The sequence below is a fragment of the Motacilla alba genome, chromosome 26 (genome assembly GCF_015832195.1).
Source record: "Motacilla alba alba isolate MOTALB_02 chromosome 26, Motacilla_alba_V1.0_pri, whole genome shotgun sequence".
In the NCBI taxonomy this organism is placed as follows: Eukaryota; Metazoa; Chordata; class Aves; order Passeriformes; family Motacillidae; genus Motacilla; species Motacilla alba.
In genome coordinates, this window is record NC_052041.1 from 2,039,338 (window position 1) to 2,054,462 (window position 15,125).

Consider the following 15,125-nt stretch of genomic DNA (forward strand, 5'->3'; position numbering starts at 1 on the left):
GAAATTACTGTCAGATGGAAGGGTTTGCTGCAAATATAGAGCATCGAATGATTAACAGCTGGAGGCAGCAAGGGAGGGGAGGAAACTTGAGGGGCCTTTTTAAAACAGGAACTGTCCCCAAAATGACCAAGTCTCCTCTTCCCTTTAACCCTGTTTCTGTCTGCTGCCTGCTTTCCTTTTCAGTGTAAATCTGGTGATTTCTCTGCTCCTTTGTTCCCCTTCTTCTCTTGGGGAAGCACAAAATGAGATCCAGAACAGCCTAGAGAAAAGAAAATCACTTGACTTTGCCTTTTTTCACAGCTTTTCCTCCTGGTAAAGTCATTTTGACCAGCGAGTGATGGGAGCAGAGTGGAGGCAGAGGATGGAGATGCCGGTGGGAGCAGGACCAGGGGTGGCTGGGAGAGGATGTCATGGAAGTCCCCACCAGGACATGCTTCTGGAGCTTTCCTCAGCCAGCAAAACTCTATGACACCCCTCCTCATCTCAACTGAGAGATGCTTTTTTAACTGCCAGGATTTATTTCTGCATTTGATTCCTCCACGTGGTCCCTCCTGAGGAGCATCCAGGTACCCCAGACACACGGTAACGCTGCCCTTGCCAGATGTGGCCAAGTGTGGGCTGGGTTCCCCCTGTGCTGCCCCCACCTCCTGTCACCCAGCAGGGATGGAAGAGCTTCTCTTTCACTCAGAGGGTGAATTCCCAGCCCTCGTGCAGCGCGGAGCAGGAGAAAACCCAGCACATGATATTATCATTGTTAATATCTTCCAAACCCTCAGGAGGTGCCTGAAGATGCCAGGGAGGGGGAGAAGCAGAGGATGAGTTGTGACTCACAGCTGGGAAATGCACGAGGGTGGCAGAGCCTGTTAGAGAAAATCAACCCAAAAATCTCTCCTTGCTCAACAGTTGTCACAAGCCAGAATTCAACAGGGAAATCCTGCTCAATCCTGCTGCTCCTGCAACACACAGAACCACCTCCAGCACCGTGAGAATGCAGCGGGGCCAGGGCGTGGGGACAGTGCAGGGCTGGGGAGATGCTGAGGTAGTGAGGAAGCTCTGCTGGCCAGAGAGACCCTCCACACACCCTCCACACACCTTTCTTCCCTATTCACCCCCTTCAGGTGACAAGCACCACCTGTAGACACACCACTCCAGAAGCCCCTGTGCCAAAAGGCCAAGTGCCACCATTCCCAGCAAGGAACCCTCCTGTCATCCCAGACTGACCCTGAGCCTGGCCTTGTCACCAGCCCAGAGCACTGAGTGCCACTTCCTGGAATTCCTTGGACACCTCCAGGGATGGGCACTCCAAACCTCTCTGGGCAGCCCCTGCCAAGGCCTGAGCACCCTTTCCATGCAGAAATTCCTCCTGGGGTCCACCCTCAGCCTGCCCTGGCCCAGCCTGAGGCTGTTCCCTCTCATCCTGTCCCTGTTCCTGGGAGTAGAACCCAACCCCCCCCAGCTGTCCCCTCCTGTCAGGAGCTGTGCAGAGCCACAAGCTCCCCCTGAGCCTCCTTTGCTCCAGGCTGAGCCCCTTTCCCAGCTCCCTCAGCCCCTCCTGGTGCTGCAGCCCCTTCCCAGCTCTGTTCCCTTCTCTGGACAGGCTCCAGCCCCTCAATGTCCTTCTTGTCACCAGAAACCCAAAACTGAGCCCAGGACTGGAGGTGAGGCCTCAGCAGTGCCAAGAGCAGAGGGACAATCGCTGCCCTGGGCTGCTGGGCACACTGTGCCTGACCCAAGGCAGGTGCCACTGGCCTTGCTGCATTTTATTAGAAATGAATGTGCTCCAGTGATGCTCTTTAGTATCACAGAATCCCAGAATCACAGAGGTTGGAAAAAACCTTCAAGGTCAACGACTCCAAGCTGTGCCTGACCTCCACCTTGTCACCCAGCCCAGAGGACTGAGTGCCACATGCAGTCATTTCTTGGTCACCTCCAGGGACAGGGACTCCACCAGCTCCCTGGGCAGCCCCTTCCAACACCCAAACACCCTTTCCATGAATAAATTCCTCCTGATGTCCAGCCTGAACCTTCCCTGGCACAGCTTGAGGCTGTGTGCTCTCATGCCGTCACTCATTGCCTGGAAGAAGCAGCCAACTCCCATCTTGCTACAACACCTTTTCAGGTGGAGAAATCATCTCCTTTCAGATTGAGATGCTGCTGGCAGCTCCACCTCCTGCTCCTGGCACGGGGAATGACTCAGAGATTGTGTTTTTCACCTGCTGCCTCCTGCACAGGGCTGCAGCTGTACCTGCCTGTGCCCACGTCTGCTGCTGGCCTTCCACGGGAGCTTTGAATAGCTGTGCCATGGCAGCAAAGAGGGTGAGAAGTGTCTGTGCAGCTGAACTGGAAATGCCTTTTAATGAGGATGATTCACGGTAGCTCCCAGCCCTGGTGTCACCCCAGCACCGGACACGGCGCTGCCTCGCACTGACATTTCATCACCAGGAGCTCGGCAGAAAAGCTTCCAGCTGCTGGAGGCTGCAGCATGGAGGAGACAGGGAACTGGGACCTGAGACTGATGTCTGCTCATCTGAATCCAAAACGAAGAGGTAAAAGGATGGGTTGAGCCCTAAAGTTTGCAGGAATGGCCCAAAATTGATGTGAGCAATAACGCAGCCACCTCCTTCACCCGCCCAACTCAAGGACACAGATAAAGCCACAGAGCGGGGACAGGAGAAGTCCTGGACTGGGATTTTGGAGGTGCTTCACCATTTAAAGATACCTGAACTTCAAATCAGGGTCAGGGAAACGCCAGGAGGCTCGAGCCAGGCTGCCCAGGCAGCTGTGGCTGCCCCATGCCTGGCAGTGTCCAAGGCCAGGCTGGACGGGCTCGGAGCACCTTGGATAGTGGAAGGTGCCCCTGCTCACGGCAGGGCTGGGATGAGATGGGCTTCAGGGGCCCTTCCAGCCCAACCCCTTCCATGATTCCATGAGTCAGTGCCCACGTCTGGTCCCGCCCGTCATTCCTTAGCCCAGGAAACAGATTCATCCCACAGTCCATGAAACCATTCCTGAGTCCATGAAACAGACAACTGGGACTGTTTCCCAAGGTGATGCAGCAAATTTGGGGGAAAAAGGACTAAGCCACATGTTCCCCCATCCCTGTCACCAAGGCCCTGCAATGCCCTGTGCTGCCTCAGTCCCCCCATCTGTTTTTAAAAGGTTTGCAGGTATTGACATTCCTTCCTGGAGTACCCCGAAATCTAGGAAAGATGCGATTAGGGGGGGCAATTATAATTATTCACACCCTCCTAATGGATCTTTACAGCCCATCAGGGCTGTGTCTGGATTTTAACATTTGTTAGAAAGAGATAAAAGCTTTCTTCGCCGATGGTGTGAAGACTTTCGGGCTCTCTTTGATGTGCTGTGGCTTAACAGTCCCTCCGTTTGATTAATTTTCATTTCTGCCGTCGGTCCTTAGGAAGTGCCACACAGACTTTGTGAATGGATTGGAGGAGACGGAGCAGCATTCCCCCGGCCGAGCCGCTCCGGTTCTCATTAATACCAATCCCTGCAGGCTGAACTCCCAGCCCGGCGCTCGTGTGCGAGGCAGCCGAAAATAGCAGCGTTTGTAATGACAATAAATAACGGGGCAGGGGCTCGCAACCATGAAATGCCTCCGACGGATCTGGGCCGGGAGGGGCTGGGGTGCGGATGTGTGCGGGAAGGTCCCAAAACGCAAGTGACAGCAATAATCGAGGCTTTTGTCAGAGTGTGAGTGCTCGCAATAATTGAATCGCTGCCTCGTTCCATACGGACCGATTTAGACCCTCATTATGTGTTTGGCAAGTACTTGGCATAACGAATCAATTTTAAACGGCGCATGAGACTCAAGTAATTCATAATGAAACTCCAAATCAAGATTGCAAGGCAAGACTAAGCCTCCTCAGCAGAAATCACCGGGATGGAGATGAGCGGGGGTTGGGAGGAGGCTGGAGGAGCCTCTGCCACCGCCCCCCTCGTGGCTTTGGGTGCAGCATTTCCCTCTCCTGGGGGCTCTGCACCCCAGAACTGCACAGGCGGTGTTCCTATTTCCAGAAGTATTTTACTCTCCTTTCATAGCCGAGGGGGTTGAGTCTGGTCTGTGCTCACTGCTGGGTGTCCCTGGCTCTGTCACATCTTCATCTTTCTACTGAAGAAACAGCCCCAAATTCAACCAGCTCTTCTCCTCGGTACTCCCATAAAAGCCTCTGTTCCACATGGCCTAGGAGCTCTGTCATCCCCCTCTGCTGATCCCAAATATTTCCCTACCCCTCAAAAACAAAAAGTCACTGTTTCTATTGTTAGAAGAATCACCGTTTGTACTGCTAGAAAAATCACTGTTTCTACTGCTAGAAGAATCACCATTTCTACTGTTAGAAAAATCACAGTTTATACTGCTAGAAAAATCACAGTTTCTACTGTTAGAAAAATCACCTTTTCTACTGTTAGAAGAATCACAGTTTCTACTGTTAGAAGAATCACTGTTTCTGCTGCTAGAAGAATCACTGTTTCTACTTTTAGAAAAATCACCGTTTCTACTGTTCTACTGCTTACAACAGTGAGATGGGGAAAGACGTATCGAGGAGTCGTGGGAGGGATGAGATAGCCAGAGCAGGACTAGGGTTTAAATGAAGCCCAGAAAGGCTTCACAACATCCCAAAATCAGAAATCCATTAGAAAGGACAGGGAAGTAGTCCAAGTGACTTGGGGCAGGGCAGAGCTTGGCATTGACTGTGCTCAGGCCTGGCTTTACATGCCCGAGGCAGGCAAGGAGTGAACCAGCACATTCTCAGAGCACCCGTCTGCTCAGGATTTACCTCTGTGCATTTTAGGAATTATCCAGCTGGGATTAAAAATGCCTCCCACCCCTTATTATTTAACTACAGGGTTTCGGGCTAACAGGAAAAAAAAATTAGAAAGAAAGAAGGACAGAGACAAGGCTTTGCTCAAGTAGAGCTGAATAATCAGGGATGACTAATACGATGTCCTGTGGGAAAGCAGAGAGGGGACTTGCCAGGACTCAGGCCCTGGCTGATAAAACCTGCTGCCTCTACAGGATGGGTCACCTGGGGTTTCTGGGACACTGCTGGCTCCAGCTGACAGCCTCTATCTTCTGAGGTCCAACCAGGCTGCTGTGCTCCCTCCTGAGGAGCTGCTGAGCCCAGGGGACTGCGCTGGGCTGGCTCTGCTGTTTGCTCCTGCTCCTCTGGAGGGGTCCCAAATGAACAGAATCATGGAATCATCATGGAATCATCCCATGGAATCATGGTTGGGCTGGAAGGGACCTTAAAGCTCATCCCATCCCACCCCCAGCCAGGCAGGGACACCTTCCACTGCCCCAGGTTGCTCCAAGCCCCATCTAAACTGGAAATACACCCCAGAGCCAAGCGGGTGCTGGGAACACTGGGAACTCCAGCTTGGCTGAGATACTTGAGTTACTCAGGCTCATCCCTCAAGTTCATCCCAGCAGATTTACACCCAAATGATGCTCCCTGCAGTAATTCCTGGTTAGAAGAATTAGAGCTGCTGTTATAGGGTGAGAAAAGGATGTTGCTAAGCTCTTGAAAGGCAAGTGCAATCCTTAATCTGTATTATAATGTAAATCAGACGATGAAAAATATTTGGGATCCTGTGATATTCCCACTGCTGCTGAAGCTGCTACCCAGTGCAGGTGTTAGGGGTGTGCAGCAGCACCTTCCATTTATTTTTTTTTTTTAACCTCAGAAAAAAAAAAAAAGATAAAAATTAGAGCTTTGCATGTCCAGAGCATTCAATGCAAGAGATTGAAAAGAGCAGTATCATATCCACTGTCATTGTGGAATAATTTTGGCTGAAAGGCATTTCTGGAAGGATGTTGTGCACAGGAACACTTAAAACATGCAAGAATTGTACAGAAATCTTCATGGAGATTTGCATGTCGTGATAAATCAATACTTACTGCATTAAGTTTCATTAGATGGATTTATTTTTTAAATTAAAGCTGAAGTTCTTGGAGGCTCAGGATTTATTCTGCAAAGTGCAGGGGTGAAGTTACAAGATCCTTTACAAAGTTATTTTGCTTATTTTCCCACATAAACACCTAAATATCCCCCGCTCAGTATTCTACCAACAGTGCCATGGCCTACACAGGTGTTGCTTTGGACAATATAAAATTTTGGTGGGATGGGCTGTTCCTGAAGTCACAGCAACCTCCCAAAATTTTGGCAAAATTATAGCTTCTCCCACCCAGGTCCTGCTTATATCTCCCAGCTGGATCCATAAGGTTCTCTACATGAAATGTGCACAATCAGCTCTTTCCTGCCTTCACATTTTCCCCAAATTATTCTTTTTTGCTGAAAACACTTTGCTACATTTCTGTGCACAAGGCAGGCTTTTTCTGCTCCTTCTAAAATCTGCTACAACTCAACAGAAGATGAGAAAAATTCATTCCCCAAAATGTGTTCGTAATTCTTCCACCCAAAACACTTCCTAGGACTCAAAACCAGAAGGAAGTATCCCAATTTTATCCAGGTTTGCCAATTCTTATAGATTTATTTAGAAAGCTGCATTTCCCAGGAAACCACCAGAAAACTGGGGAAGAAAAAAAAATCAAAAGGGGAAATAATGGGAAATTACAAACTGGAGTCATGTCCTGCTCTAAGGGAACTATTGCAAATATGGAGTCTGTCTAAAAGCCTCGACTTAGAGCATCTCTGGTGAGATCGGAGAGTTGGGATAGAAAACAGGGAATTTGGTTAATTGAGCCAGCAAGGGAATGTGTGTGTGCACCCACATGGGTTCACAGGGATAACTGGGACATGGCAAAGTGTGGACTGTGTGTTTTACCAGAAATTAATGTGCTCTGGTGATGTTCTTCATTAATATCACAGGATCCCAGGATGATTTAGGTTGGGAAAGACCTTTGGGATCATCGAGTCCCACCTGAGCCCAATCCCCACCTTGTCACCAGCCCAGAGCACTGAGCACCATGCCCAGACATTCACTGAACACTCCAGGGATGGGCACTCCAAACCTCCCTGGGCAGTTCCAAGGCCTGAGCACCCTTTCCATGCAGAAATTCCTCCTGGGGTCCACCCTGAGCCTGCCCTGGCCCAGCCTGAGGCTGTTCCCTCTCATCCTGTCCCTGTTCCTGGGAGCAGAGCCCGACTCCTCCCCGGCTGTCCCCTCCTGGCAGGAGCTGTGCAGAGCCACAAGCTCCCCCCTGAGCCTCCTTTGCTCCAGGCTGAGCCCCTTTTCCAGCTCCCTCAGCCCCTCCTGGTGCTGCAGCCCCTTCCCAGCTCTGTTCCCTTCTCTGGACAGGCTCCAGCCCCTCAATGTCCTTCTTGTCATCAGAAACCCAAAACTGAGCCCAGGACTGGAGGTGAGGCCTCAGCAGTGCCAAGAGCAGAGGGACAATCGCTGCCCTGGGCTGCTGGGCACACTGTGCCTGACCCAAGGCGGGTGCCACTGGTCTTGTTGCGCCCCTGGGCACACCTGGGCTCATGTCCAGCTGCTGTCACCAGCACCCCCAGGTCCTTTTCCAGCTTTCCAGCCACTCCGCCCCTGGCCTGGAGTGTTCCAAGGGGCTGTTTTGATCAGACTGCGAGCTGCTTGCTGTGACCATTCTGGAGGCTGCATCCTGGGGACACCACTGTCCCAGACCCCAGGAGCTGGGGTCCCCTGGGTCCTCCAGGGACACAGCTGTTGCCAGGGCCATGGAGCCAGCAGCAGGGGAAAGCCAAGGCCAGGCAGTGTGGGGTGGGTGCCTCTGTGGCTGCAGCCCCGAGTCACCCAGAAGGAGAGCAGGTTTATGGGCTGTCACGTAACCTCCTCCTGCCACTCCATGGCTATGTAGGACACACAGCCCCCGGGGAGGCTCCAGTGCTGATAAAGCGTTCCTGATTTACTGAGTGCTGAGCTGCAACGTGCTCCTTGGCAGATGGGTAATCTGGGCCAAATCCTGCACTCAGGGATACCCTGCACACCTCTGCACCGCTCCGCCGAGCCTCTGGATCTTGCTGAGCCAGGCAGGCAGCGTGACCCTGCAGCCTGTGCACACTGGAACGGGCTCCTGTGTGTCCCAGGGGTCTGGGACCAGCTGTCCCAGCACACACGGGCCATGGGGACAGTGGGCAGGGGAGGTGCAGCCACCACTGCACCCCCTCATTGTGACAAGAAGCGTGTGGCCATGCCAGCACCGGGAAAGGCAGAAGGAAAAGGATGAGGGAAGTGTCCAGCAGCTGCCCAGTGTGTGGATTTGGGGTTTTAAAGGTAAAGACTGGCTGTTCGAGGCAGATTTCAGCTCCTGCTTGTGGTACTGAGCATTCACCGTGAATCCTCCCCAAATCCCTGTCCTTGAGGGAAGCCACTCCCAGCTGCACGTGTTCAGTGCAAATGAAGTGCAAATGATTAAAAACCCTTTTCTAAGGAATCAGAGAATCATTAGGGCTGGAAAAGACCCAAGATCATTGAGTCCGACTCTTAAAGGAGACCTTCCCCTCCCATCCCCCCACCATCTGCACCAATCGATGTCCTCTCCCTTGCTGGGGAAAGGAACTGACCTTATTTCCAGTTCTTCCTCCTGCAGAGCAAGGAGAGAAGGTGACACAGTTTGGAGATCCAGCTGGGGCACAAGGCAGTGCCTTGGGCATTGTTAGAACATCCAACATCCTGGAAGATGCTCTAAACTGGGAGGGGTGACATTCTTGGCACTGTGTTCTGCAATGAGCTACTCTAAAAATTTGACTTGCTATTAAAACAATAATAATAATTTTTTAAAAAAAGAGCTTCGTGCTGAAAAAAAAAAAACAACAAAAAAAAAACCAACCAAATCTGCCCCTGGTAAAAGACTGCTCTGAAACACCAAGAACCTTGGCTCAGCCATTTTTTGGGAAATGTCCCCCAAATTGTGACCACTAAACACTGACAAAATCCATTCTCATTTGACAAAGAGTTTAAGGAAGTGTTCTGGGCTTCCCAGTGTGGTTGGGTGCTGGTACAACACAGATTTACCAGGAATGTTTCCCTTTGTGTTTAACATAAAAAAGCTTCTTGCCCTGTAATTCCTACATCCAGCCTGGCTTGCAGCAGAGCTGGAGGAGCCCTTCAGTGTTACACCTCATCTCAGTGCAAAATTTCCATTACTTTTTCCATTCTCTCTTTATTCCACGGCTGAGTTTATTTCGCTACATCTTACAAACACTCCCATAGAGAGACAGTCTTTGAACTGCAAATTTTAGGGCCTCAGCTCAAAACATGATGGAAACAGAACCACAATTTAAAGGAGAGAAGAGGAGGAGCATCTCCCTGCCAAGTTTTTTAGCACTTGAGCCTCCCGGATACAGACACACAGCTTAGCCCAGCTTCGTATTAACTCTTTTTGAGATGCAGAGTTTGACTGAAAAATGCAATTTTGCTGAAGAAGAAAACTTTATCTCCATGAGCCAGCAAGGGAAAGGCTGTACCAGAGCCACTGGCACGTCCTGGAGCAGACACAGCCATTCATCTCGGCCACCTGAGGACAAGGGGTTTGTCTTTTATCCTATTTTAACACCAGCTGGGCCCAAGTGGCAGAAAGACAGAGCAAAGCTGTTGATTTAATTTCTATTTGTCTCTTTCAGTTTTGCTGGATGCTGAGCCCATTACTTTGGATCCATCCCATGAAGCTGCTGCTGCTCTTCTTGGGAACAGCTTCTGTTCATTACCCAAGCAGAGCAAGCTCAGCAGTGACCAAATCCTTTCTGGTTCTTTCAGTAATCCCCCAATCTCTCAATTTTACCTAATAATCTCTATGTTTCTCTATTTATACTGCTCTGCTGACCTCCAGCTAGACAGAATCTCCTGCTCTCCCCACCTAGGAAAGCAGGGTTTAGGTTGTGAATTTTTCAGTTGTGCAGATGAGGTGTTAAAAAAACTGACTTCACATTCACAATCTCATCTGTTCCTTTCTTTTTGTTCCTCTTTTTGGAGACTGACAGCTGTGTGAGCTGTGAGGTTTGGGGGCAAAACTGTCCCCTGAGCTCCCAGTCCCATGGGCAGAGGTGGACACCCAGGGGCGATGCCAGGGATGAAGAGCTGAGGATCCCCTGGGTGACCATTTTGCTCCTCATCTCAGCCTGACCCAACCATAAATATATGAGGATCAAATAATAAGGGAAAAAGGCAGCTTTTAACCATCGCTGAGGGGTGGGAAGGTTTACATTGAGGATCGAAGAGCAATCTTTGCAGGTCCCTGGAGCTCAGCCAAGCATCACAAGCTCAGCCAGAAAACCTGCTGCCCTTGATTATTAGCTCTGCTGTAATACAGATGCTGCAGGATCTGGCTCTCTGCCTCACTGAGCGGGAATTCTGTCCCTGGGGAGGCTGGGAAGGCACACAGCCACCCAGCCTCTCCCCTTCACCTGCACTTCAGACACCCACACACAACCCCTCCTCCTCCTCCTGTGCCACATCCAGACCCCCACCACCACTCAGCTCCTGCTCATGTGCTGGAAAGGGGTGACAAGCATGGAGGTGTTTTCCATAGGGCAGAAAACCTCCCAGGTTTCACCAAGCCTTCCCCCAGACACCTTCAGCTGCCAGCCAGACTCTCACTGAGCTGCATGTATTAAAATCAGATGCAAATCTCCCCACTGCAGAAATATTTGACAGATACAAGCCTTTGTTCTTTCCCAGGCATAATTGCAATTTGAGGAATGCTCTCATCTAAGAGAAATGTCTATTTAACCTCCGTGCTATCTAGAGCTGGTTAAACTCCACGTGTCCATCTGCAGCAGCTGATAGGGAAACACTGAAGGAAGCTGATAGCATCTTTCATTTCTCCTCAGTAACCCCACGGCCAGCCCGCTGCCAGCCGGCTCATTTGCCATTGTACAAACACCAGCTGCATCCTTCCAAGCCCTAACAACCCACTTTTCTATCTATTCAAAGCCTGTCATTTCCACCAACATCATTTACAACAAGATTTAGGACAAAATGTTTTGCACCTTGGTTTTTTTGTTCATTTTATAGTCACAGCTGGGAGAAGGAGGTTTGTTTTTTGCTTTGCAAAGGAAGCTGCTAGGAGAATGACAAGCCTTTGTTCTTCCTAGGGTGCTTGGAGAATTGGCACTTCCAGAATTTAAGTCCTTAGGAGGCCATTCAGACTCAGGGCTGTTAAGAAAATTGATTAGAAATTCCATTAAGCAAGTTGAATGAACTGAATCTGGCACCGTTGATTACCAGCCCTGCTTGCCTCAAACTGACATTCCCAAAAGCCTGACAGATCCAGGCTCTTTTTTTTTTTTTTTTTTTTTTTTTTTTTTGAGAAAACCCCTTTCTGCAAAGTTCAGCAATGCAGCTGAAGAGCCCTGACACAGAAACCCGGGGTCGAGCCTCAGATCTGCTCCCCACAGCTGCAATGTGTCTGTGACACTCAGGCAGCGTCAGGCTCTGGTTGTGGCAGAGCCTCCACCCAAACCCAATCACCCCTTCCCAGACTCACAGAACATCCTGCAAACTCTCCAGAAAGTGCTGGAAACGGAAGGGCAGCAAACAAACAAACCAACCGACCCTGCAACCCTCAGCAGAGTCTGGCACCAGGATGGAGACAGGCCCTGAAGGGCACAAACTGACTCCCTCAGATATCCCGAGCTCCTGCCATGGATCCCACACCGAGGGGAGGCTGTCCCTCCTTGCCACGGGTCCTGCTGAGCACAAGAGGTGCTCGTAACTGCTGGAAGCTTTCCTGGAGAGCCTGGAATGCACTGCATCACCTCCAGCATCCAACCCGTGTCCCTGAGGAGACACCTGTGGGCCTTTCATCAGTCCTGCACACAATAGGACAAATCTGTGGGGTAATGCTGGTAACCCCCACCAGGAGAGTGTCCTCTACTCAACAGCCAAAAGCCCCACCAGGCTCTGCCACCTCCTGTGTCAGGTTCTGCCTACACACCTACTGAAAGGCCACTTTTGTTCCAAAAAGCTCCAGTGGAAGTGCTGACCTTGCTGCAGACATGGGAAATGAAGGCACAGCGTTTCCTGCAGCTCAGGAACTACAACCAGATCTCCCACATCTGATCTCATGTCCCTCAGTGACCAGTAAACCACAGCCCCTCCCAGCCCCACAAGGCTTCTGGGACCTGACTCACAACTCACTCTGGTTTGCTCAGCACAGGGATGGTGGAATTCTCCCCATTTCCGTTGCTCATCCTGCAGCAGGATCTATTCTCAATTCCCAGCACCGGGCCAACACCTCTCACCAGGTGAGAGGTGATGAGGGAGGTGTGACCTCTATTTTAAGATGCTGCTGTGAGACTGCTGTTTCTCTGTTTCTCCAGAAGCTCAGTGGTGTGAATGCAGTGTCAGGGAGAAGGTGGGGACGGTTCCTCCAGCCACGCACTCAGCTGTGCTGTCAGAGCAGTGCTTGCATCTTCAGCTGAGTCACCACCGAAATGGAGAGAGCAGCCTTCCCTTCCCATCCACCCCATCCCTCTCATCCCATCCCATTCCATCCCATTCTGTCTCCTCCTTTCCCATCCCTTCCCATCTCATCCTATTCTATCCTATCGCTTCCCTCCATCCATCCATCCATCCATCCATCCATCCATCCATCCATCCATCCATCATCATCCATCCATCCATCCCATCCCATCCCATCCCATCCCATCCCATCCCATCCCATCCCATCCCATCCCATCCATCCATCCCATCCCATCCCATCCCATCCCATCCCATCCATCCATCCCATCCCATCCCATCCCATCCCATCCCATCCCATCCATCCCATCCCATCCCATCCCATCCCATCCCATCCCATCCCATCCCATCCCATCCCTCCCATCCCATCCCATCCCATCCCATCCCATCCCATCCCATCCCATCCCATCCCATCCCATCCCATCCCATCCCATCCCATCCCATCCCATCCCTTCCCATCCCATCCCATCCCATCCCATCCCATCCCATGGTGCCCATGGTGTGGTGGAGAGGTTGGGATGGGGGAGCTGATGATGTCCCAGGGCTGAGACATTTGAGTGCCCAGTACGGAGCCAGCCTCCGTCCCCTCTCCGTGTCACCATGCCATGGTGACAGTGACTTCCAGCACTCCTGTGTGCCCACCTGAGAGTGCCACGTGCCAGGCCGGAACAGATCCCAGTGCCCAGCTCAGAGGTGACAGCTCCCACCCCCATTCCAGTTTGTCTCCCTGTCCACCCTTCCCAGTTCCACACCCAGCGGTGCAGCCGGATCGTGGAGGGCAGCGGCACGCCCCCGCCAGCCTGCCGTGAACAGACACATTGTGCCCAGCTCCTCCTGGCTGGCAGGTATTTGTCTCTGGAATTTGGGAGGGTTATTGGTACAGAGGGAAAGCTCAGCAGACAATAAACCTTCAGTGCTGCTTCAGGAAACTCCAAAATCCCGTCCACAGGGCCTTGAGCCCAGCGGTGGCTGATGCCAGGCTGTTGAGCAGGCTTGTATTTATTTTTAATAACAACTCCTCCATTAAACCCGCAATGATTTTTGAGGTTCCAGAGACAGGGAAGTGAAAAAAGGGGATATTGAACTTGCAAGGCCAGGCAGCCATCTCCACTGTTTTCCTAACCCTCATCAAAATAATCCTAAAAACAAGGAAAAGCTTGTCTTCCTGACAGGGAGGGAACTACAAATGGCCCAGTACAGCAGTGGAGAAAGCCCTGCACACTGACCTGCCCCTGACTGCCAGGTAAAACCACATTTATGGGATTAGATCAGCTAATCCCTGATAAATGCAGTTTTGCTGCACCATGTTTGAATTGAGAAAACAACCGAGCATAAAAAAACTGGACAAAAAGCAGAGTTGAGGATATTTGGATCCCAACAGGGAGGGCAGGGAATGGTAAACACTAAAATCCAGCAATTGATGGAAACGGAAAAACTGAGCCAAGGGGAGAATTCATGGTGATGGAGGCAGTTGAGGGAAGGTTCCAGGATTCCTGCTTTTACACTGGCTGTGATTTAATGCTCAACTCCTTGACATGCTCCTAGGGAAAGAGAAAAGGGTCTGAGGGCTTTCTTTAGCTCGGGCTGGCCCCAAATCCTACTAGAATTATGTTCAGATAAAGATACAGCAAGAAGTTTCCCCACTCCTACATGGCAAACTTGGATGGGGGCACTCAGTAGTGCTCAGTACCTGCTGCTGGTGAGAAGGAGTTCAAGAACTCGTCCAATGCACCAGACACCCCAGGGATGTCTCCAGTCCCCTTCATCACCTCCTGCTTTCTGCCATATCCCAACCTGCGCTTCCCCCATAGGGAAACCCACAGCCAGGAACGTTCCTTCCCATCGGAATGCTGCAGCTCTCAAACTGGAAAGAGCCTGACACCATCCAGCACTGCCACAGCCACATGGAGAACACACATCCCTCCTTCAGGCATGGCTGGATGTGTGTCAAACCCCATGAGACCTCACCAGACAGTGCTTTCCTCTCAGCCCTGCAGCAGCTGATTCTCTTGCTTTAATGGGACTTGACAGGGTTATTTCTTTCCCCAGGTACACTCTTGTGTCTTTTCTGCTCTGTTCCTGGTTTTTGATGGCTGTGATGCTGTCAGCCTCATCCCGTTTCACAGCAGGGCTGATGTTTGGAAGGGATGCCCTGCAATACCGGGAACTGGGGGGAGGGGGGCTGGAATTACATATGAGATGCTGATTTCTTCCTTATAATTGCAAAAGGGGGATCAGGCCCTGGCTCCCACCTTTCCCATAGGGCCAGTTTTTCATGAGGACTATGTGTTTCCACAGATCCTCGCATAGGGACACCGTGAATCACAATTACATTCACCAAAAACCCCAGACCCTCCAGATTTTAATGCAAACCAGGGTGCTGGGTGGCTGCAGGGGACCCTGTGACACTCACTGTTGTCACTGCAGAGGTGCAGGGTTACACATAGCAACTCAAAACCTGCACAGCTTGAGATTTACTTTGAGCAGGAACACCTCTCCCAGCTCCCATCCCCTTCTCCCTTCTGAGCAGCAGCCGCCTGGTGAGCTCAGGCTGGGAGTGCCAGATGGAGGAACCTCAGGCGAGCAAGCACAGTTGGATTGAATGTGCTGAACAATCCCGTAGAAATCCTGGGCCCAGATCCTACATCTGCTCCCGCAGCCCAGCACACCTGGAGCCAGAGCCTCCGCGGGGTTCCCTGCGTGTGGGGAAT